We start from the raw sequence: 22048 nt of genomic DNA on the forward strand, positions 1-22048 counted from the left end.
GATGAGCTTGGCGTCTTGTGGTAGGGACATGGATGCAGCTGTCTCATCATTTTTAGCAAACTACAAGAACAGAAACCAAACACCGCACGTTCTCACCAGGTGGGAACTTGAAACAACCGAGATCACTTGACTCCAGTGGAAGGAACATCACACAATCACCTACTGCGGGGAGGGGAGGGGCGGGGATTGCACTGGGGAGTTATACCTGATGTAAATGACGAGTTAAGTGCAGCAGACTAACATGGCACAAGTATACATGTAACAAAACCTATTGCCATGCACATGTACCTACAAATTTTAAAGTATAATAATAATAAATAAATTAAAAATAAATAAATAAATAAAAAAAAAATAAAATAAAAAAAACTTTTCTTTAATCCTTTTAAATTATGGATTGATACTAGACAGATGATGAAGAGTATGTCCTTTTGTGACTGTTTTATCTAACACAAATCCACTCATTATGAAGGCAAGCTTGTTCTTTCAATGTCAGATATCCTCTCAGTCCTATTATTTAGGAAAACCCTATAAATGGAGAAAGTTATCTGGATACCCTCTTCCTATGGCATAAGCAAAAGCAGAATTTCAGTAGTAAAATCTAGGATGAGAAATAGAAATCAGCTATTTATCTTGGGAAACTTTCTTGCAGGTGGAATTTCATAAGGATTCGTCAGTCTCATTAGTCTAGAGTACAATCAACCTTGATAGTTACTCATTTCATGTTATACTCTATAATTATTCTTGGTATAAAAAACTTCTAATTTTAAATAAAAGTAGCCTGAGGTAGTTGTTCTTATTTTCTGAAACCCAGCCAGAACAGGAGAAAAGAAAAAGTGCTCATATCAAAGCTGAGTCATTGAGAACAAGAGTGTAGATTCAGCAGCCAATGCTGACTAGTGGTAAACCAGTATCAGGTTTAAATACCTGAAGGTGTGTAAGTAAACCATGTACTTTCAACCAAAGCCTTCTGACTCACACCTGTTGTTCCTTAATCAGTGTGCCTATAAAAGAATAGAGATGGGGAATATCCTGGGGAATAAGTGTGGATCTAATATTACTGGAAGCATACATGACATTTTCATTATGGATATCAATGATTCCAGCTTAAAACATATACACACACTGGGCCAGGCGCGGTGGCTCATGCCTGTAATCCCAGCCCTTTGAGAGGCTGAGGCAGGCAGATCATGAGGTCAGGAGATCGAGAACATCCTGGCTAACATGGCGAAACCCCGTCTCTACTAAAAATACAAAAAATTAGCCGGGTGTGGTGGCAGGTGCCTGTAGTCCCAGCTACTCAGGAGGCTGAGGCAGGAGAATGGTGTAAACCCGGGAGGCGGAGCTTGCAGTGAGCCGAGATCACACCACTGCACTCCACCCTGGGCGACAGAGGGAGACTCCGTCTCAAACAAAAACAACAACAACAACAACAACAACAAAATCATACACACACTGGCCTTAATTTTAGGCATAGTAAATTTTCCAAAATCAGTGGAACACTTCTATGATACCTAGTAGCAAACTATTTAGAACATTTTCTAGCTTAGAGAGTGGTATTGACTTGACATTTTGCTTTATATTTTTTGCCATTCCATTAAACTAGAATAAAAATAAGGGGTTAACAGTCTCTGATCCCTCTGATCTACGAGTCTATTTTACTAGCAGAAAAGTTCAAGAATGGTCCAAGGAAACTTAAAGTAGAAGCATCACATACCATGTTACTCCGAGATAATCAGTACTATAGCACAATAAATTGGATGTTAAAGACCCAGATGAAGCAGACATTTAATTGTGAGGGCATCTTGCAAAGTAGTTTCCAGTCTTAGTCAAGTATCTTTATATGGCTCATTTCCCCTCTGAAGAGGAGTATGGGTCTAGTATTTAAAAAGATATAGAGTAAAGGCCTCAAACACGCACAACAGCAGCAAATAAAGGGGTAAATATTGACCACGTGCATGGAATTAACAACTTGAGAGAAAAATAGAGGCAGGAGAGTTTGCTTAGCGGCAGGAGAATCTTGCTGCAATATCTGGTTTTATCAACATAAAATTTTTAAGGAAGCCTCGGCCTAAAAATTATGGGTAGCTCTATAAACCACGATTCATTTTGGTTGTGAGTTATAGAAGTTTAAACTAAAAGAAGAGAAAAGAGGGGGGGAAGGGAATGAAGGAATGAATTGATTCATGTTACTAGGATACTGGAGATTGACCTTTAAGCACAGTTGAGTCTAGCGTCCTAAGTAATATTCAATGTCAGATTCTTCCTATATATTAGTTTCTTTTTCTTTTTTTTCTGGTTCTGCTTCACTCTGTATTGGCTTTAGCTTCAGGTAGGTTCATTACTCACAAAAATCCAGATCCTCCCCTGCAACCCAAGAGCTTCTTCCTTTTAATTCAGTAACAGAGTAGATGCTCATGGTGCCCTGTCAACATCCCCTTGGCGCTAATTGTTCCCATCCATGCCAGTGGCTTCTCATAACAATAATCTACAGTCTCCCTGCTTGGGGACTTTCTGCGGGTGCAAGAGAGAAGGCACGCTGAAAGTCTGGAGGAGTGAATGCCCCCTGGAACAGCCCTCAACTTTAAGGGTTGTTCTTCATCACCTTCCAGAAGTTCTCAATGAGGATGAACCCCAGAGCACTAACCTCCTTTCCTTGCCTGACTTCCCTGTTCCCCTGCCAATGTTCTTTTGGATCACCTCTCAAATTAACTACTTCCCTCAAGTTTTTGTCTCAAGGTCTGCTCCTGTAGGACTCCAATCTAACATATGGAGTCCCAAAAGAAAGATTTTTTTTCTTCTGGATATTAGAAAAATATACTAAGTCTAGGGTACTCTGAGGACCAACTCCAAGTCACATGCATTCCTTTTTGCTAAGCAAAGAACCAATATACATATTTCTTACATAAAGTAATATTTGTATATTATAATACATGTAGAGCAGGCAAAATGTAGTTTTACAGGAGTTGGGATATCTCATGAATTAAAAACCATTGTATGAGGCAAAGAATAAGAAACATCTACTTCTGGCTTCCAATAGTTATCAGCCAAGTTACTACTGAGCTACCCAAACCCATCACAATCGTTCAGAGTAGCATTCTAAGTCTGAATAATTGTAACTATCAATTGTAACCTATTTTAAGCTATTAGTTTTTGTGCCTATATCCTGATATTTAATTAAGTCCCCTTTGGAAATTACCTTAAAAAATAGAAAACAGTATATAATATAGGTTATAGACTATAGAAAATAAACTTTTCTGTTATTATTGATTATAAGACAAAAAATCTGCTAGACCCTGATGAAAATAAGAAACAATGGACAAAATACTAGTAAGTTGGGTGTATGAATTCTGGTGAATTTGAGAATAAGCTGTATTTTAAAAAGTATTTTATACAAGCACAGCTCATTTTATTGCACTTCAATTCATTACACTTCATGGATATTGTGTTTTGTACAAATTGAAGGTTTTTAGCAACCTTGCATTGGACAAGACTATTGGTGCCGTTTTCTAATAACATACTCACCTCGTGTCTCTATCGAATTTTAGTAATTCTCTTAATATTTCAAACTTTTTTAACTTCTATAATATTGGTTATGGTGATCTGTTTTCAGTGATCTTTAATATTACTATTGTAATTTGTTGGCTGAGGGTGCTCCATGAATTGTGTCCATGCCCATATAAGATGGAAAACTTAGTTGATAAGTGTTGTTTGTCCTGACTGGTGAACCAGCTGACCATTTCCCATCTCTCTCCTTGTCCTCAGCCCTTCTAGTCTCTGAGACACAACAATATTAAAATTAGGCCAATTAATAACCCAACAATGACCTCTTAGTATTCAAGTAAAAAGAAGGGTCACATGTCTCTTCCTTTAACTCATAAACTCAAAATAATTAAGGTTAGTGAGGTAGGGATGAAGAAAGCTGAGATAAACTGAAAGCTAGGCCTCTTGTTTTTTGAGCCAGAAAACAAGTTGTGAATGTAAAGGAAAAGCTTTTGAAGAAAATTAAAAGTGCCACTCCAAGGAACACACAAGTGATAAGAAAGCAAAACAATCTTATTGTCGATATGGAGAAAGTTTCAGTGGTATGGATATATGATCAAACCAGCCACGACATTTCCTTAAGCTAAGGTCTAACCCAGAGTAAGGCCCTAACTGTCTTCAATTCTATGAAGGCTAAGAGATGAAGAAGCTGGAGAAAAATAAAATTTGAAGCTAGCAGAGGTTAGTTCATGAGGTTTGAGGAAAGAAGTTATTTCCATAACATAAAAGTACAAGGTGAAGCAGCAGGTGTTTACGGATAGGCTGCAGCAAGTTACTCCAAAGATCTAGCTGAGATTATTCATGAGGGTGGCTATACTACAGAAAAGATTTTCAATGTAGATAAAATGACTTTCTATTAGAAGAAGATGCCATCTAAGACTTTCACAGTTAGAGAAAAGTTAATGCCTGGCTTCAAAGTTTCAAGGAATAGATTGACTCTCTGTTAGGGGGTAATGAATTGGTGATTTTAAGTTGAAGTCAATGTAATTCAACATTCTGAAAATTCTAAAGTCCTTAGAATTATGTTAAACCTACTCTACTGTGTTCTATACCTGGAAGAACAGGACTTAGAGAACAGCACATATATTTACAGTTTGGTTTACTGAGTATTTTAAGCCCATTGTTGAGACTTACTGCATTGAGAAAGATATGCCTTTCGAAATATTACTGCTCATTGACAATGTACCCAGTCACCAGATAGCTCTGATGGAGATGTACAAGGAGATTCATGGTTTTTTCTTGTTTGCTAACGAAGCACTCATTCTGTATCCCATGGATTAAGAAGTAATTTTGACATTCAAGTCTTATTATTTAAGAAAGACATTTCATAAGGCTATAGTTGCCATAGATAAAAATTCCACTGATGGACCTGGGCAAAGTAAATTGAAAAACCATTTGGAAAGGATTCACCATTAGACGCCATGAAGAGCATTTGTGATTCATGGGAAGAGGTGAAAATATCAACTTTAATAGGAGTTTGAAGACATTCCAACCCTATTGATGACTTTGAGACATTCAAAACTTCAGTGGAGGAAGAAACTGCAGGTTACAGTGGTGGAAATAACAAACAAAATAGAATTAGAGGTGGAGCCTGAAGATGTGACGGAGTTGCTGCAATCTCATAATAAAACTTGGACAGAAGAGAAGTTACTTCTTACGGATGAACAAAGAACGTTGTTTCTTGGATGGAATCTACTCCTGGTGAAGATGCTGTGAACATTGTTGAAATTATTATATAAACTTAGTTGATAAAGCAGTGGCAGAGTTTGAGAGGATAGACTCCAATTTTGAAAGAGGTTCCACTACAGAAAAAATGCTATCAAACAGCTTGGCATAGTAAAAATAAATATTTTCTGAAAGGAAGAGTCAATTGATGCAGGAAACTTCATTATTCTCTTATTTTAAGAAAATTTCACAGCCACCCAGGCTTCAGCAATCACCACCCTGATCAGTCAGCAGCCGTCAACATTGTGGACAGGACCTTCCATGAGCAAAAACATGATGACTCTCTGCAATCTTAGGTAATCAATAGCATTTTTTTGGCCATAATGTATTTTTAATTAAGATATGCACCTTGATATCTAGACAACGCTTTTCATACTTAATAGACTATAGTATAGTGTAAACATAACTTTTATATATATACTGCAAAATCAAAGATTGGTTTGAATCCCTTCATTGCTATATTTGCTTTATTGCAGTGGTCTGGAACTGAATCTGCAATATCTCCGACATATGCCTGTATCAGCTCCAGTGTAAAACACTGTAAATATCTGTGCAAATTGTGGCCTTTAATAAAAACATAGGAGGATGTTTTTCTTTTTATTTTATTTTCATTTTTTTTTAGTCAAATCTCCACTATAACCCTAAATTCTTTCAAAGAGGCCTTGTCTCTACTGAAAGACTTCTTAACCCTGGTGTAAGACCCATCCATAGGGTTTATTCTGGAGTCAGATGCAAGAGTGGTAAGGCACAATTATCATGATCTTTTCTATGCTGAAGAATTTACTTGCTGACTGGAGGGGAAAAAGAGTGAGGTAACTTTTCCTAAGTCATATATATATCAGAAAAAAATAAGCTACACAATATGAAAATCAAACCTAGGGACAGAAAATGTCCATAAGTGAGCAATTAGCATTATGATCCTAAGTAGAAAATTGATTATTAATCATATCAATTCATTTGCTAGGTACTGAAGCAGTGAGAAGTCATGGATCACTAGATATCATGGCGGGAGCTAAGTAAATTCAAGTTCACCTCTGAAAGTGTGGAAACAATTTTGTTGCAGAGTTCATGGAAAGATACAAGCAAAGCAATTCATACTCAATTAGATAAAGAATTGAGTGTCCTAACACTAATTGTGCTAACTACAAAGGGTCTCTCCAACTCACCAAGGTAGACAGATGAAGTTCTGCATAATAACATGTGCATGTGCCTCACATCTACTATGACATGGCTTCACAGGTACAGACTACTGAACAGGGTACATATTAAGCAGAGTTAAACAGGTATCATCACATTACTTATAATGCAAAACAAACGGTATAAACAAAAACTCCTCAGCATTAGGAGGAAAAGTATATTTCATTTCATTATCACAGAACAGGCAGCATCCCTCTGACTGAAGTTCAAAATAATTAAAAGGAGAAGTGCAAAATAATCTTAGGATAGTGAAAGACAATGGAAATTATACAAAAGATAGCATATTGAATTTATGTGTCCTTCTTTACCTTTTCTTGATTCATAGTAACATTTTCATGGCCCTACACATATTCTGCTGTTTCAATTTTGCAACATTTCATGTTTTACTGTCATTTAGGGATGAGAGAACCTGTTGACGTTCAGCTTGACGGGTTTTGGCAATGAAGACATCAAAATCTGGGAATGTTAGATACTTGAAAAAAGATTGACAGTGTTTTCTTACTGAATTAAAACAAAACAAAATAAAACAAACATTTTTAATACATGAATGATAAATGATTATTCTCCCACAGGCCTGCAGGAGGATTAGGTAAGATCCCAGGACAGATGTGATCAAAATGCAGTCTTGAGGAATGTCAAATGGTTTGTTGATTTTCCAAATGTGCACTTGGTAATTGCTTGAGTGGACATAAAGTCTACTGCAAAAGATGAGAGGAACAGGTCAAAGGATGAGAAAAAGAATGATAGAGAATGTCAGCAGTGTATAAAGTACACTCACCTTCACTCCCCTAAAAGGCTGAGAAAAGCACAGCTATCATACCCTGTAAGGAGGATGGAAAGGTGCCCTGGAAAGAAAACATCCAGGGTGTGACATTGGGCAAGTAGTATTACTTGGCTGACTCTCATCTCTGAAATCAGAGTTGAATAAGGAAGTCTTTGAAGCTCCTTTCAACCCTAATATTCTTTTACAGTGTGACCTTCCATAAACAGAATTCCTATTTTTTAAATGCTACAGGGAAATTAAAAGAAAATGAATATAGTTTATAGAGCTATTCAGTCAAATGAATCATCTGCTCAAATTCATTTTGGAAAAATGTATGTAACATTTAGAAAGTCAACAAATCATCTGAAGACATAATAGTACCTTAGCTCTTCTTTAGGGTAGTTGTAAAGAGGAGCAAATGTGGATGTGATCAAACATGACATCACTCTGCTATGGAATGCCTCCTAACCTCCCCTCCAACAATGCTGAACTTCAGAGGCATCTAGAGAGGGAAAAGTCACTGTATTCCTGGTGTTAGAGGTGGTAGGAAAACTGAGACACATAATGCCAGGATTTTGTTTAAGCTTTGGCATGGATTTGAAATGTGGTCTAAAGTAATTTAATAATCTCTTTATTTTAATCATTTTTCACAAGCGAAATTTGCTTCATATCTACTCCTGTCTTTCACAGACATATGTTAAGGAAATTGTGAAGACAATCTGTGGAAGGCCTTGAGCTGCTCCAAAAAAGTGGTATACAAGCATAGCGCTGTTTTTAATCATCATTATAGTGCTATTTATTCTTACTGGGTGACTCCATTTGACTTATAAACTTGGCATTACAGCAGTAAAAACAAATGTACTTTTTCCTTGATAAAGCATTTTGTGTCTTCTTAGGAAGGTAAGATTGCCTATTGAGCATTTTAGAAGGTACATTTTCATGTAATTTCTCAGTTATTTAAGCTGAAGGAGTTGTTTAAATTTGTTTTCTGATTTTCTTTATTTCTGATATTTGAACCTCATTTCAATTAAATCTTATTAATCAGCACCATGCATTATTCTTATCTGTAGGTTTCAAACAAAACAATAAAGAGGTAAAAGAAAAAATGATGGTCAGTAAAAGATTGTGTATCATATTCAAATGTCAACTGTTAATACACTGTCAGTTAATAAACATTAAATGATGCTAAGATTATTTATTATTCACAATTAAATCATGCTACTAAATTTTTCAATTCACAGAACATTTTAAGGAAAAAAAAACTATAAACATTTTATTTTGTACCCAAAGGACTTGTTTGAAGCTTAAATTTTGTGGCTGTATATATGAAGTCAGTTGGCAATAACAAGAATAGTAGCTTCTAATTTGCCAGGAACTGTTTTAAAAGAGGACTTCCTATTATTATTTTTCCAGGCAGTTGTGTTAACTAACTTAATCTTTATAAAAATTATTGATTCAAGTGTTATTGTTATTTCATTTAAAATTTTAGAAAACTAAGTCACAGAAAAGTTGAGGTGTAACTAGTTTGAGCCTAACAGCTAATTAAGGTACAATTGGGATTTGAATGCCAGCAGTCTGGTTCCAGAGTCCACACATTGATCATAATTTTATAAAGGTTCCTATCCTAAGGGAAGAAGAAATTTTCCAATGATATTTTGGGGACTCTGTTACTGTAGATATATAGAGTTTTATCACCATTGTCATCTACTAAGATTTGTTCACATAGTGTTAGATAACAAATTATGATGAGGAATTGGAACACAGCATTTGGGTGAGACCTAGAAGACACAGTTTTAGTTCTGACACCTCTATTTACTTAATGCTTCATCTAGAACAAGTTATTTAATATCCTTGGACCATGATTCCTCATTGGCAAAATAAAACTTTTAGGATGCAAAATCAATAAAGCTTTTTCTAAATTATTAAACGCAGATTCCATAATTATAATGTGCTTAGTTTTATCTAAAAATAAGTGATATGAACATTTTCAGTTTTGTGGGCAAATAAACATTATTGCTATAAAAACACAGAAAAAAATGTTCATTTTCATTCCATTGACGTGATCTGGATCTTTGGTAAGGACTAGCCTGATTCTTAAGAAAATAAAATGATAAAAAATCAGAATAACAATCACAAGAGGACATATGGAAGCAATAAGAAAAACAAAATGGGTCATAGGTTTACATTTTGAGTTCAGTACACTTTTGACTGAAAAAAAGGAAAATACCTTCATAGAAAGAATATAAAATGCCATGACAAGGACATGACAAATACACAAACCATGTTAAAGCTAAGATTTAATTACAACAAGGAAAGGGCTTTTTCCTAACTTGCTGAACATAGAAGCATTTGGGAGTGACATATAAACATTACAATAAATTGATTAATAGGCTTGGGCACATAGCATACTTCAAATTTCAAACAGGGAAGGCCACAGCTAAGGACGAAAGTTCCTAAAGATTCTCATACTCTGGGCCATCTGTGTTGGAAGAATACTGTAAGCATCAACTTCCAAGTAGCAACACAATGTAGGAATTATTAGACATTAGAGGCACTATAAATATTCAAGATTCATATTTTTCTGTAGTATTTTCTGTAAACAAGAGAAAGTGGAAATATGTAAGTGAACGAGAAAACGAAGTCAAGCATGTTTGCGGCAATGAAATTTTGGTAGAAATAGTCAGGCGCTCTAAGGTTTTGTAATGGCATCCCTGTGATAATGATCAACAAGCATTAAGGGAGCATCCTCCTGGGACTCACTGTGCTCTGGCATATCTTCCTCTGTCATTAATTAGAAGTACATCATCTCATATGTGCAGAAAGAAAAAAGGTTAATGGAGTCCCCAGGCATACATGAGTATTAGACTTTGGTTTAGACACATTATGCTAATAAAGTTATCAAAGAATTCAAGATTTTCCAGTGACACCGTTGCATCTGTAGGACAAAATCCTTGAATATACACAGTCTCAAAAAGTTGTCTGAATATCATGTTCTGTGAGGCATGATAGGCAAATGACATTTGCCTTTAAACATCTCAAAACACTCAGACTTTATGAACTGGGAGACAACCAAACAAAATAGATAACAGTATCCCTGTTTTTCATGAGAACAAACTAAGGTTCAAATAAACTGAAAATTATACAATGCCATTTAACTCTACAGTATAGTTAGGATTTTAATCAAAGTATTATTCTGAAATGTAAATATTTTTCTATCCCACTATGATAGTAACTAGCAATCAATGAATCCTATACAACTCCTTGATGGTATAAAAACATTCTGAGGGGCAGATCCAGTAAAATAGTTTTTCATCTATGAGTCACTAGAAAACAAAAATAACGCAGATGTGGTAATAAAACAACTCTCTAGATTGTATAGAATTGTCTTTTAATATAAAAACATCTGACTCAAAAATTAAATTTTAGAAAAACATCTTAAAGAACAAATGTCTGTTATCAAAATGTTCAACTTTCAACCAGATGTATTATGATATATTACAACGGTATTGTTAGCTCTGTAACAGTACATTACCACTACATTGTTGCTTTGGTTAAAATAGATTCTGTTGCTAGGAAAAACTTCCAGACTTGTTAAAGAATGATTCATTTTAATTGATATCTTTATCTCTCCTTTGCTGTAGGCCATATGTTACAACAGAAAGAGTTTTGATTTGAAACAAAGAGATCTGGAATTGAATTTCTATTCATCTACTTACCATCTGCAGGATATTAATCAAGCTACTGTGATGGAGCTCTCTAATGGTCAATCAACAATTTCACAGACTTTCTTTATCCCTACCTATTGCCAGATTCCTCTGAACTCTGCTCACCTGACAAGATTTCCTATCATCTTCTCTGATCCATCACCAATTTTCTCCTCTGGACCTGTGGGTGTACATAATCCTGAGTTATGGCCATTCCCAGTCAGATTGATGCCAATGAAGCCTCAACTGACAGTGCTGCAGGCTTTGAAATTCCTGACCCTGATTATTCATCTGGGTACCCTGACCATTATTCTGCCAATACTCTTTGCCAAACTCAGACATCATATCTCTTCCAGGCCCCCATTCTTACTCCTGTTTTCCCACTCACTCTTTCTCTTAGTGAACATGGAGTGTGGACTCGTGTTTCATTGGGGCTCTTGTCTATGGATCTTGGAATTGCCTCTACTGCTCTATTTATTTCATTATAATCAGGCAATGTCTTAGAAACATATTTTTAAAACCCTTAATAATTTTTGATAGATCTTATACAGACTCTTTGAAATTTTCAAAATTGTGTTTAAAGAAAACAAATATTTATACATATCTCACTGAACAAAATGTAAGTTTAAGCAGCATATGAATGCATGTAATTCATCATATGTAACATGGCTACTATCTCTCTTACAAATGTCATTGCATCTCTTCTGTATATTGTTTGTCTTTGTAGGTGTGTTTCATAGTTCCCCTCTTTGTGCCTTGCCCTAAGATGCTGAATTCTATGACTTCATCAATAGGCTACCTGGCTCTTTGGATTTTAGTATAGTTTGAAAAATGGAAGTCTTCACTGGCAGGAAATCAAAGAAGAATAAAGAGAGACTGAGGTACTTATACCCCAATCCTCAAATGCAGAAGGTCGACAGAGGCTGCATTCCTCTAGTTGGAAAGACCATTCCTTGTAAAAGCTCTCACTAGATCATAAAAACATTCCATCTCCTATCCCCTCCTGGCCTTTGCAAGCCCCTTGTTAGCTTCCTTGGTCGTACCTATGCTTTTGTACATAGTTAAATTCTACTCAACTACTCCTTTGGAATGTGCCATCATTTCTTATGGGATCCTGACTGATACAGTCTCTCTGTACCAAGTTTAACTGAGCAATGTTACCAAGTTACTCAGCCTCATTTATGGAAATATTTGGTCCCTGTACATAAATGGAAGAGGAAACTGGTAGACATAGTTTATGATTCTTCAGTCAGCATTTTAAAGTGCAATTTCTAGCTTGCTTAAGATAGCTGTAATCCATAGATACACAAAGATATATAAGAGTAGTCAAATGTAATAGAATGTTTTATATACTTTAATAATGTTTAATACTTAATTCTGTAAAATAAAAAGATATTCAGTGTGAAAGAATGTGTGCAACATATTTTACCTTCACTATTCAACTTCTTTTATACATAAGTTAAAAAAAGTCTTTCCCAATAAGTATTGGAAATTCCTTGCTCAAAAATTAGGTCTGTAATTACGATCTTGGGAGTGTAATGATTTTACATTCTCCCTTTCCTTCTAACTCTTTTTGAAACTGCATCATTAATTGTCATTTGTACATCTTCTTTTTTTATTCTTGTATAACTGATGAATAGCACATGGAAATTCTGAAAAATCAGGTGAGCAGTCACAGTGACTTTCAGAGGAGACATTCTAGTTCTTGCTTGATAATCTGCCAGAGAGGACTTGCTTTTTTTAGAAAACTGCAGTAATCATTTAGATAATATTTCCTATCATCTAACCCAAAATTTTAGCTTTAGAGATACTTATGTTTTTTTCATTATACTACTTATAAGACTAATCTGTAACATTTTCTTTAGTAATTATGTGACATCAAGGTTTTCTAGCTTTCTTAAAGTCAATAGACTTCCCAGTCATGTTTCAAGACATTGTTGGATGACTGTTGTAACAAAGGCTGATGACTCTCTTCTGAGCCTGGCCTTTTCTTCCTGAGCATACCACCAGTTTACATTTCCTAGGTTCTTTTGATCAGTTATGGTAATTTGACAGGTTTCCACCTCACTCTGAGGGTAAGTAAGTCTCATTCTTAAAACTGGCCTAAAAAAACCTCAAACCATGCAATCATGTTCTGTCCTTTTATTGACTGGATTTTATAGAGATAACCATCAGACTTACCATGAAATTTGTGTAAATAACAGTAGAGTGGTTATCAGCATTGGTTGCTGAATAACTTCATAGAACAGAACCCTCTCCTGTCTGCACAGAATTTGTCTTTTACTGAAACTGAAGAAATATACTTCTGTTTTGTTTGAAAGGATGTACATTTTTGGTCTATTTGTTGCAAAGGTTAGCCTACTTTGACTAACAAAAATTAAATGAACAGATTAATTATTTCTCATTGATTTTGAAAATCGTTTTATTATTGGTGTAGTGTGTTTACTTGACACTGTATTCTTTTATAAATACTATGTTTTTCTTTCCTGTTTCAAAGAAGCATTCAAAAAATAAGCCTGTTTTATAAGCAAATTTAATAACTAAAGAGGGATCAATACGTTTCATGAATTTTGCTAGGCTCTTGGAGTGATCAAAGACGCTTGTCTCATAGATTTTGTTGATTGGTGGAGAAGACAGACATTAATCAAATAGTAACATAAATAAACGAATATTTACAAATGGAGATAACTGATTTAAAATAAAATGTAATATGAGGCACCATAAATGAAACTGGCTTACTCTAGGGGAAGAATGATTATTTAATAAAATGATGTCCAAGTTGAAATCAATAATAAGAGTAAACTGGAGAAACAAAAGTGTAGACCGTGTCCCAAACAGTGGAAACATTATGCAAAGACCCTGTGGATGAAGGCATCACAGCAATGCAAGAATTTGGTTGAAGGCCATTGTGCCTGGGAAAGAGCCATCCCTAAGGTATAAGATAGCACCAAAACATTGCTGAGAACCAGCATTTTTTTTTCCATTATTGAACACTCCCTCCTTGTAGTTATCTCCTCTTCTATTGGAAATATTAGTGTCACACTCCCTTCATTCATCTTTAATATCATGTCAGGTTATATTTTCTAAATGTTGCCACAGCAGTAATTCCAGTCTAATTTGCTCTTCCAGAACCTTGCCACTACCCCATCTAGAGCTGAAGTCTGTTTCCTCTTTCCTTGAAAAGAGGTAAATGTTAAGGTTATCCCAACATGTAGTATATAACAAGTGATGTCACTTGACTTCCAAGAATAGTTCATCAAAGGTAATAAAGCTACCTGGCTTTCTCTTTTGAGATGATCACCCTTGTGATCAACCATTGTGATATGAAAAAGTTCACATCACATGGAAAGGCCACATAGACATGTTCCACTCAAAAACCTATGCTGAGGTTTCAGCCAGCAGACATCACATTTATGAGGGAGCAAGCAAATGAATTCCAGTCTCTGGTTTTCATGTTGCTCCAGCTGATCATGAGTGAAACGAAGACAATCTATCCCCACTGAATCCTGTCTAAATTGCAGATTTATAAGCAAAGTAAAAGTCATTCATTTATTCCCCTAGGTTTGGGGGTAACCAGAACAAGCACCATGATTCCTTCCCATTTGTCTTTGTTTAGTAGTTTTCTTTAGCATAATATTGTAACAAAGTATTTTTTCTTCCAAATTAGGTTTCCTTGCTTCAAATCATCACTCTATTATTTTTTAACTATGTAAAAGGAGTACAAGTTTTTGTATCTCATTTTCTTCATCTGTAAAATGGTGGAAATGATGGTACTTACCCCATAGTATTATTGTAAATACTAAATAAATGTTTCATCTAAAACATTTATTACAATACCTAGCACATAATAAGTACTCAACAGATACGTTGATTTTAGTTTAACTTAGAAATTTTGACATTTGCTAGCATTCCCTCCATGATTATCTTCTATTATCTTCTTTGATGTGTTCTTTCGAGTATTCTTAATGATTTCTGTTGTTTCAACTGTCACATTTTTCCAAACGATATTTTGTTTCCTCTTTCTTAATTAGGATTTTAGGCTATAGTAAAAACTAATGGCATAGAATAATTTTTGAGAGTTGTCTCATATGCTTCAATATTTACTTCTTCCTTTTTAGCATATATGATTACTGTAGTGTAATAATAAGAAATCAGTATGTCCGGGGATGTCACGTGAAAAGTATGAGAGTCATCTTACAGTTATATGACTTCCTGGTAAAATGAGGACCCAACCCTCCAGCCCCGCCAAAACAAACAAACAAAAAATCTGAAGCTGTAAGGGAATGAGACTGTAATTTGAGAAAAAATAAATTTTTGATAAACATTTTTAAGAAAAAGAGAAGATCCCCTTCCAAATTAAGTAAATTTTGGGGAGGTAAAGAGAAAAAAAAGAAAACAAAAAACTCTACATAGAATGATTTGAAAAGTCATGTTAAGCTTTGTTTGTGTTTAATCTCTCAATGATTGTGAAATTGGCTTCTGGTTTTATCTACTAATCTACTTGAAGTGTGTGCCTCAAAGGAAGTATATACTTCTTATAAAGAATTAGAAAATGTAACTTTTAAAATGCATAACTGGTTCTTAATATTAGTGATTGATCTCAGTGGGAGTAATCCATGCTAGTGATCATGAGTGATATGGCAGAGTTGGCTTATAGGGAGTGATTATTAATAACAATGAATCTCCCCAAAATGTAATCCTAGCTACTCAGGAGACTGAGGCAGGATAATTGCTTAAACCCAGGAGGTGGATTGCTTGAACTCAGGAGGTGAAGACTGCAGTGAGCTGAGATCCTGCCACTGTACTCCTGCCTGGGTGACAGAGCCAGACTCCACTCCCCCTAATACCCCCCAAAAAAAAATATGTCTGTGAAATTTCCCATACTTTATCTTGTCAAATGTAGTCTTGTGCATTACTTTCTGGTTCAAGGCTAATAATCCTAATATTATAGAACACTTACTTTGTATTTAATTCTTTAATATTATAGAACATTTGCAGTACTCTAAGCTATTTAGCTGATATAACTTAATTAATTATCAAAACAACATATTGATACTGTTATAATCTCAACTTTTAATGGAACAACATGCATAGAAAGGTTAAAAATCCTGTTTAGGTACTTATGTTGGAGATTGGGATTTGAGTGCCTACTAACTGGCTCTAGACCCTGCTTGTCATCATTATGACGTTTAATGGGCCACTGGGGTCTGCATTATAAGCTCCAATCTCTTAAGAATGACAATTAGGATCCAAGTCCTTACTACCTACCTATATCTCCCTCTCACCTTCTCTACACTCACTAGGCTCCAACTAACCTAGAAGAGTGACCATTTTACAAGCCTACTCCGGATTTTTCTATCCCACTATTTTTTGTCAAATTCAAAGTGTATATGATATGCTTTTATGCCTTTTTTTAGATTGTCAAAATCCTAACAGTTAACCTCAGCTAAGTTGTGTCTTCTCCATGTATACTTACCTGATCTAGCCTGTTTATGAAGCAGAGAGGAAATCTCTCTCTTTCCTCTAACCTCTCATATATTATATTTTTTCCATAGGTTACGCACTAAGCTTCCTAAAAGCAGGAATTACTGTCTTCTTTAGTTGTGTCCCCAAAATGACTGGTATAAAGCTTTACAAAAAACATAAGTTCTAAAAATATAAAACTACTAGAAGAAAACATAGAGGAAAAGCTCCACAACATTGATCTGGGCAATGACTTCTTGGATAGGACTCCAAAAGCACAGGCAACAAAAACAAAAATAGACAAATGGGATTGTATCAAGCTGAAAAGCTTCTTCACAGCAGAGAAAACAAGTAGCAGAGTAAAGAGACAGCTATAGGCTGAGTAAAGATATTTGCAAACCATACATCTAATAAGGGTCCGTATCCATAATATACAAAAGAAATTCAAATAGCTCAATAGCAAGAAAACAACCCAAGTAAAAAATGGACAAAGGATTGAACAGATGTTTCTGAAGAGACATAAATGACTAATAGATAAATGAAAAAATTCTCAGCGTCTCGAATCATCAGAGAAATGCAAAATAAAACCACAGTAAGATATCACCTCATACCTGACAGATTAGCTATTATCAAAAAAGAATGATAACAAGTATTGGTAAGAACGTGGAAAAAATGGAACCCTTGTATACTGTTGGTGGGAATATAGATTAGTACAGCCATTTTGGAAAATAGTATAGGAGTTTCACAAAAAAACTAAAAAAAAAATATATAATCTAGCAATTCCACTTCTGGAGAGAGAGATATATATACACACACACACACATATATAAATTTCATAGATATATACACATATACACACATATATATATACACACACATATATATATGAAATTTCATAGTAAAATTGAAATCAGGACGTTGAAGAGATATCCTCCCATGATCATTGCAGCATTATTCACAATAGCCAAGATGTGTAATCAACCTAAGTATCCATCAAAGGAGAAAGAAAATGTGATACATCTACACAATAGAATAAAGTGTTTAAAAAGAGGTGAATTCTGTCATTTGTGACAACATGGATGGAACTAGACGACATTATATGCTAAGTAAAATAAGCCATGTACAGAAAGACAAATACTTTATGATCTCAATTATATGTGGAATCTAAATGAATTGATTTCGTAGAAACAGAGAGTAGGAAGGTGGTTAACCAAGATAAAAGGAAAAGGGAAGGAATGGGAAAAAGGAAGAAAATGATCAAAGCATATAAAGTTTCAGTTAGACTGGAAGGATAAGTTTTAGTGATTTATTGCACTGCATGGTCGCCAAGTTAATAAGGTATTGTCTATTTCAAAATTGCTAAAGTAGATTTTTAATGTACTCACTACAAAAAAAATGATAAATTACTGAGGTGAAAGATACGTTAATCAGTTCGATTGAATCTTCATATAATGTATACATAGACCAAAACATCACATTGTAGCTATAAATATACACGACTTTTGTCAGTTTAAAAAAGGACAAAACTATGCCTGTAATCCCAGCACTTTGGGAACCAAGGCGAGTGGATCACAAGGTCAGGAGATTGAGACCATCCTGGCTAACATAGTGAAACTCTGTCTCTACTAAAAATACAAAAAATTAGCCGGGTATGGTGGCACACGCCTGGAGTCTCAGCTACTCAAGAGACTGAGGCAGGAGAATCGCTTGAAACCGGGAGGTACCACTGGACTCCAGCCTGGGTGACAGAGCAAGACTCCGCCTCCAAAAAAAAAAAAAAAGGACAAAACTAAAAATAAAAATCAGTACTCAAAAACTCTTCCCAGATGAATTTAATTATGTCGTTATCTTATACCTATCTAGAATATAGCAAACATTCTAAGCAATTACGCAGAACCACTGTATATAGAAACCTGAAGAAAAATATTTTACGTTAACATTTTTTATATTTTCGGTATATACTATCCATGTAAAATACATAAAGTAATTGACTTTTTAAATTAATTTATATGGTAAAATATGAACAATAATGTTCAAATTATTCTAATATATCAAAGATGACTCAAAGGCCAGACTCAGATCATTAGGAAACTGACAATTACAATGTTGTCTGATTAATCTAAAGTGGTCTTGACATTCAAACAGGATAATCTAATCAGAAAGAAAAGATTATGTGTTTTGTGCCTTGAGTTGTTTTTCTTAATCTTTATAATTAACTTCATGCAACCAAATGCATTTTTTCAAAATAGAGATGTCACACTACATCCGTTAAAATAACATAATAAATGTTCATCTCCCTGTTAATACATTTGTGTCTTATGTACTCTATGCTGCAGACCAATACATCTCTGCAGTAAATGTGTCAAGATAACAATGACATTTTCCTTACTTGGTATTTGAATTCTTCTGACAACATCTAATTCTGTGGAAGTACAGGATTTTCCTTAGTGGCCATCAGTCTTGTACTTTTTTTTTTTCTGATATATGAGGAATTTAATCAGACCATCCTAGTCAATTGGGTCATTTCTGTTTAATCTGTTAAATTCTCTCTCTCTCGCTCCCTTTCCCTCCCCCGACTCTTTCTCCCTCTCCTTCCATCCTCCCTTTTCTATCTCTATCTCAGAATTAATGATTACGGTTAAAATGTTAATTCTTAGTTAGAATAAGATTTTTTGCTTGTCTGATTCAATATGTGGTGGTCAAGAAAGTTCCTAATTTAGCAGGTACCCAAACTGCTTACTGCTGTATTGACACAGAGCTATTTATACAAACATTTACAGAAACCAATTGCTTTAGCTCCAAGATAAACATTCCCAAGGGAGAGAAAATATTTCGTGGCTTGACCGTCCAAGAGTGGGAGTGTTTGATTATGTGCACTGTCAGCGAGTTGTATAAACCAGGTGAAATAACCAGGGAGTGCTTAAGTTTAACATTCTTACAAGAGGGATATTGACTGCATGAATTTTATCTAAAAAAGAATTACTCTTCTGTGTATAACCACACATTTCAATCACTTTGAACTATTACCCAACCACTTCAAGCAAGTTTAGTTTTCTTAGTGGAGCTTAATCAGACTTTCACTGAAAATATTTTTATGTAAAAAAATTAACCAAAGAATAGTTCTACAATTCATTTTTCCCTTTTCTGGCATGTCTTGGAGATCTGACCTCTTTAGGAAAGCTTTTAGACAATGAGAAGCTACAATTTAACATCTTTGGCTTTAAGAGACACTAAAGAATACACTGCAAGCATAATTGCAGAACTTCTAAAAGATGGACAGTGCATACATTCCATGTGGGAGAAGACCTCCAGCTGCCGCATATTTGCAACCATTTCCTAAACCTCATCTTTCTTAAGCTTCTTCCTCTTTTGATCCTGATCTAAGCCATCCTTCGTGGCTCTTAGCTTGGAGTTTGTGGTCACTGAGTTTTTAACTGGAGAATTTTAACCAATTGTAGTTACACTTCCAAAGCTAAATTTGCTATTTCGAAGGGGTTTTGTAATCTCTTAAGTTTTATATTTTGGCTGTAAACACAATTGCTAGTATTTAGGCATCAAAATGACTTTTATAAGGTGTTTAAATAAGGATAAGGCTTATAATCAATAAATATGTTTAGTGGTACAGTATTTTGGCTTATCTTTCTGGAAAGATATTTAAGGCAATTCTAACAATTGTTGAAAATATGTTATTTCTGCTTGAGGGCAAAAATATTGACTCCGACTTGTCTCATGTACCAACCAAAGAAAAAAAAAGGTTGATCTGTTTTAGTTTTTGAATGTGTAACGTTGATGTCGTGCAAGTGAGTGTATTTAAGTGTGTGCATGCACACACACAAGTTAACAGTAGAGATTGTTAAATCCATAAATTGACTATATTTTTTATTTACATATTGCAGACAAAATGATTTAAAAACACATCTTAGACATAGGAGGAGTAGCACCCCCCCATCCAAGGTTTTAGTTACTGCAGTCAACCACAGTCTGAAAATTAGGTAAATATAGCACAATAAGATATTTCAGAGAGAAAAAGAAACATTCACATAACTTTTATTATAGTATATTATTATAATTGTTCTATTATTATTAGTTATGGTTGTTAACCTCATTTTGTGCCCAGTTTATAAATTAAACTTTATCATAGGTATGTGTGTATAGGGAAAAGCATAGTATAGATACTGCAGGACAGGCAAGGCCCCAAATTGGAGCTTAGCCCAGGAGGGTTCTTGGCTTTGCCAAGGAAAGGATTCAAGGGTGAGCCAATGGTGTTAGACAGAGATTTTTATTGAACAATACTGCTCCTTGCAGAGTAGGGCTAACTCGTATGCCATGGGTGCAGAGCTGGTAATGTATTCCTACTCATGTAAACCCATTTTCAATTACGTGTAAATTAAGGGGTGAGTCAAAGCAAATTAAGGGGTGCGTTATTTAGAACTTTCTGGGAAAAAGGTGATAACTTCTGGGCCATTGCCATAGAAAGTGGTAATGACTTCTGGGTTATTGCCCTGGCATTTGTAAACTGTCATGATGCAGGAGGAAGTGTCTTATGCTAATGAGAAATAAGGGCAGTGTATTAGTCAGTGTATTAGTCTCCAGAAGGACAGGACTAACAGGATAGATGTCTATAGAAGGGGAGTTTATTAAGGAGTATTGACTCATATGATCATAAGGTGAAGTCCCACAGTAGGCCATCTGCAAGCTGAGGAGCAAAGAAGTCAGTCAGAGTCCAAACCCTCAAAAGTAGAGAAGCCAACAATGCAGCCTTCAGCCTGTGGCCAAAGGCCTGAGAGCCCCTGGAAAACTACTGATGTAAGTCCAAGAGCCTAAAAGCTAACGAACCTGGAGTCTGATGTTTGAGAGTGGGAAGCATCCAGCACAGGAGAAACATGAAGGCTGGAAGATTCAGCCAGTCTAGTCCTTCCACGTGCATCTGCCTGCTTTTATCCAAGTTGCACTGGCAGTTGATTAGATGGTGCCACATAGACTGAGGGTAGGTCAGCGTCTCCCAGTCCACTGTCCAAATGTTAGTCTCCTTTGGCAACACCCTCAGAAACACACCCAGGAACAATACTTTGCATCCTTTAATCCAATCAAGTTGACACTCCATATTAACCATCACAGGCAGCTAAAGATTCCTTTCTTCTGACATCTGCTGTTTCCCACCAGTTTCTTCACTTTATCCTGCCTGGGTCAGATCCTGTTTTGTTCAGCAAGATTGTGACCAGAGAACAAGTCTGGCCAGTCTCCTATTTTATATGCATGGCATAAAACATTCACTGGAGGCTAGACATTCAGTGGGAATTTCAGGAATTCACTGAGGGTCTTGGAACTCATCTGCCACAGAGACAGGGAATTACTGTACTAAGGGATCAATTTTGTACAAACATTAAAATAAATAGTACTTTGTAAATGTACTCTAAATTAGGTTTAGAAGCATCTATGAGAGTCCTTGATTAACTTCAGCACTGTTCCCACTCAATATAAATATGGCCTGTGGCTGTGTACATTGTATAGATCATTTGTGCTACTCAATAACATCTGAAGAATATTAATCAGGGTAAAGTAAGAGATAGAAGGCTAAGGAAATTCAATATAAACATGTAACAGAGTGAACTTTCTAACCTCTCTCTGCTGTACAGAGTTAAATCTATTACTTAGA

Source organism: Papio anubis, chromosome 13 (assembly GCF_008728515.1).
Source record: "Papio anubis isolate 15944 chromosome 13, Panubis1.0, whole genome shotgun sequence".
NCBI classification, from domain to species: Eukaryota; Metazoa; Chordata; class Mammalia; order Primates; family Cercopithecidae; genus Papio; species Papio anubis.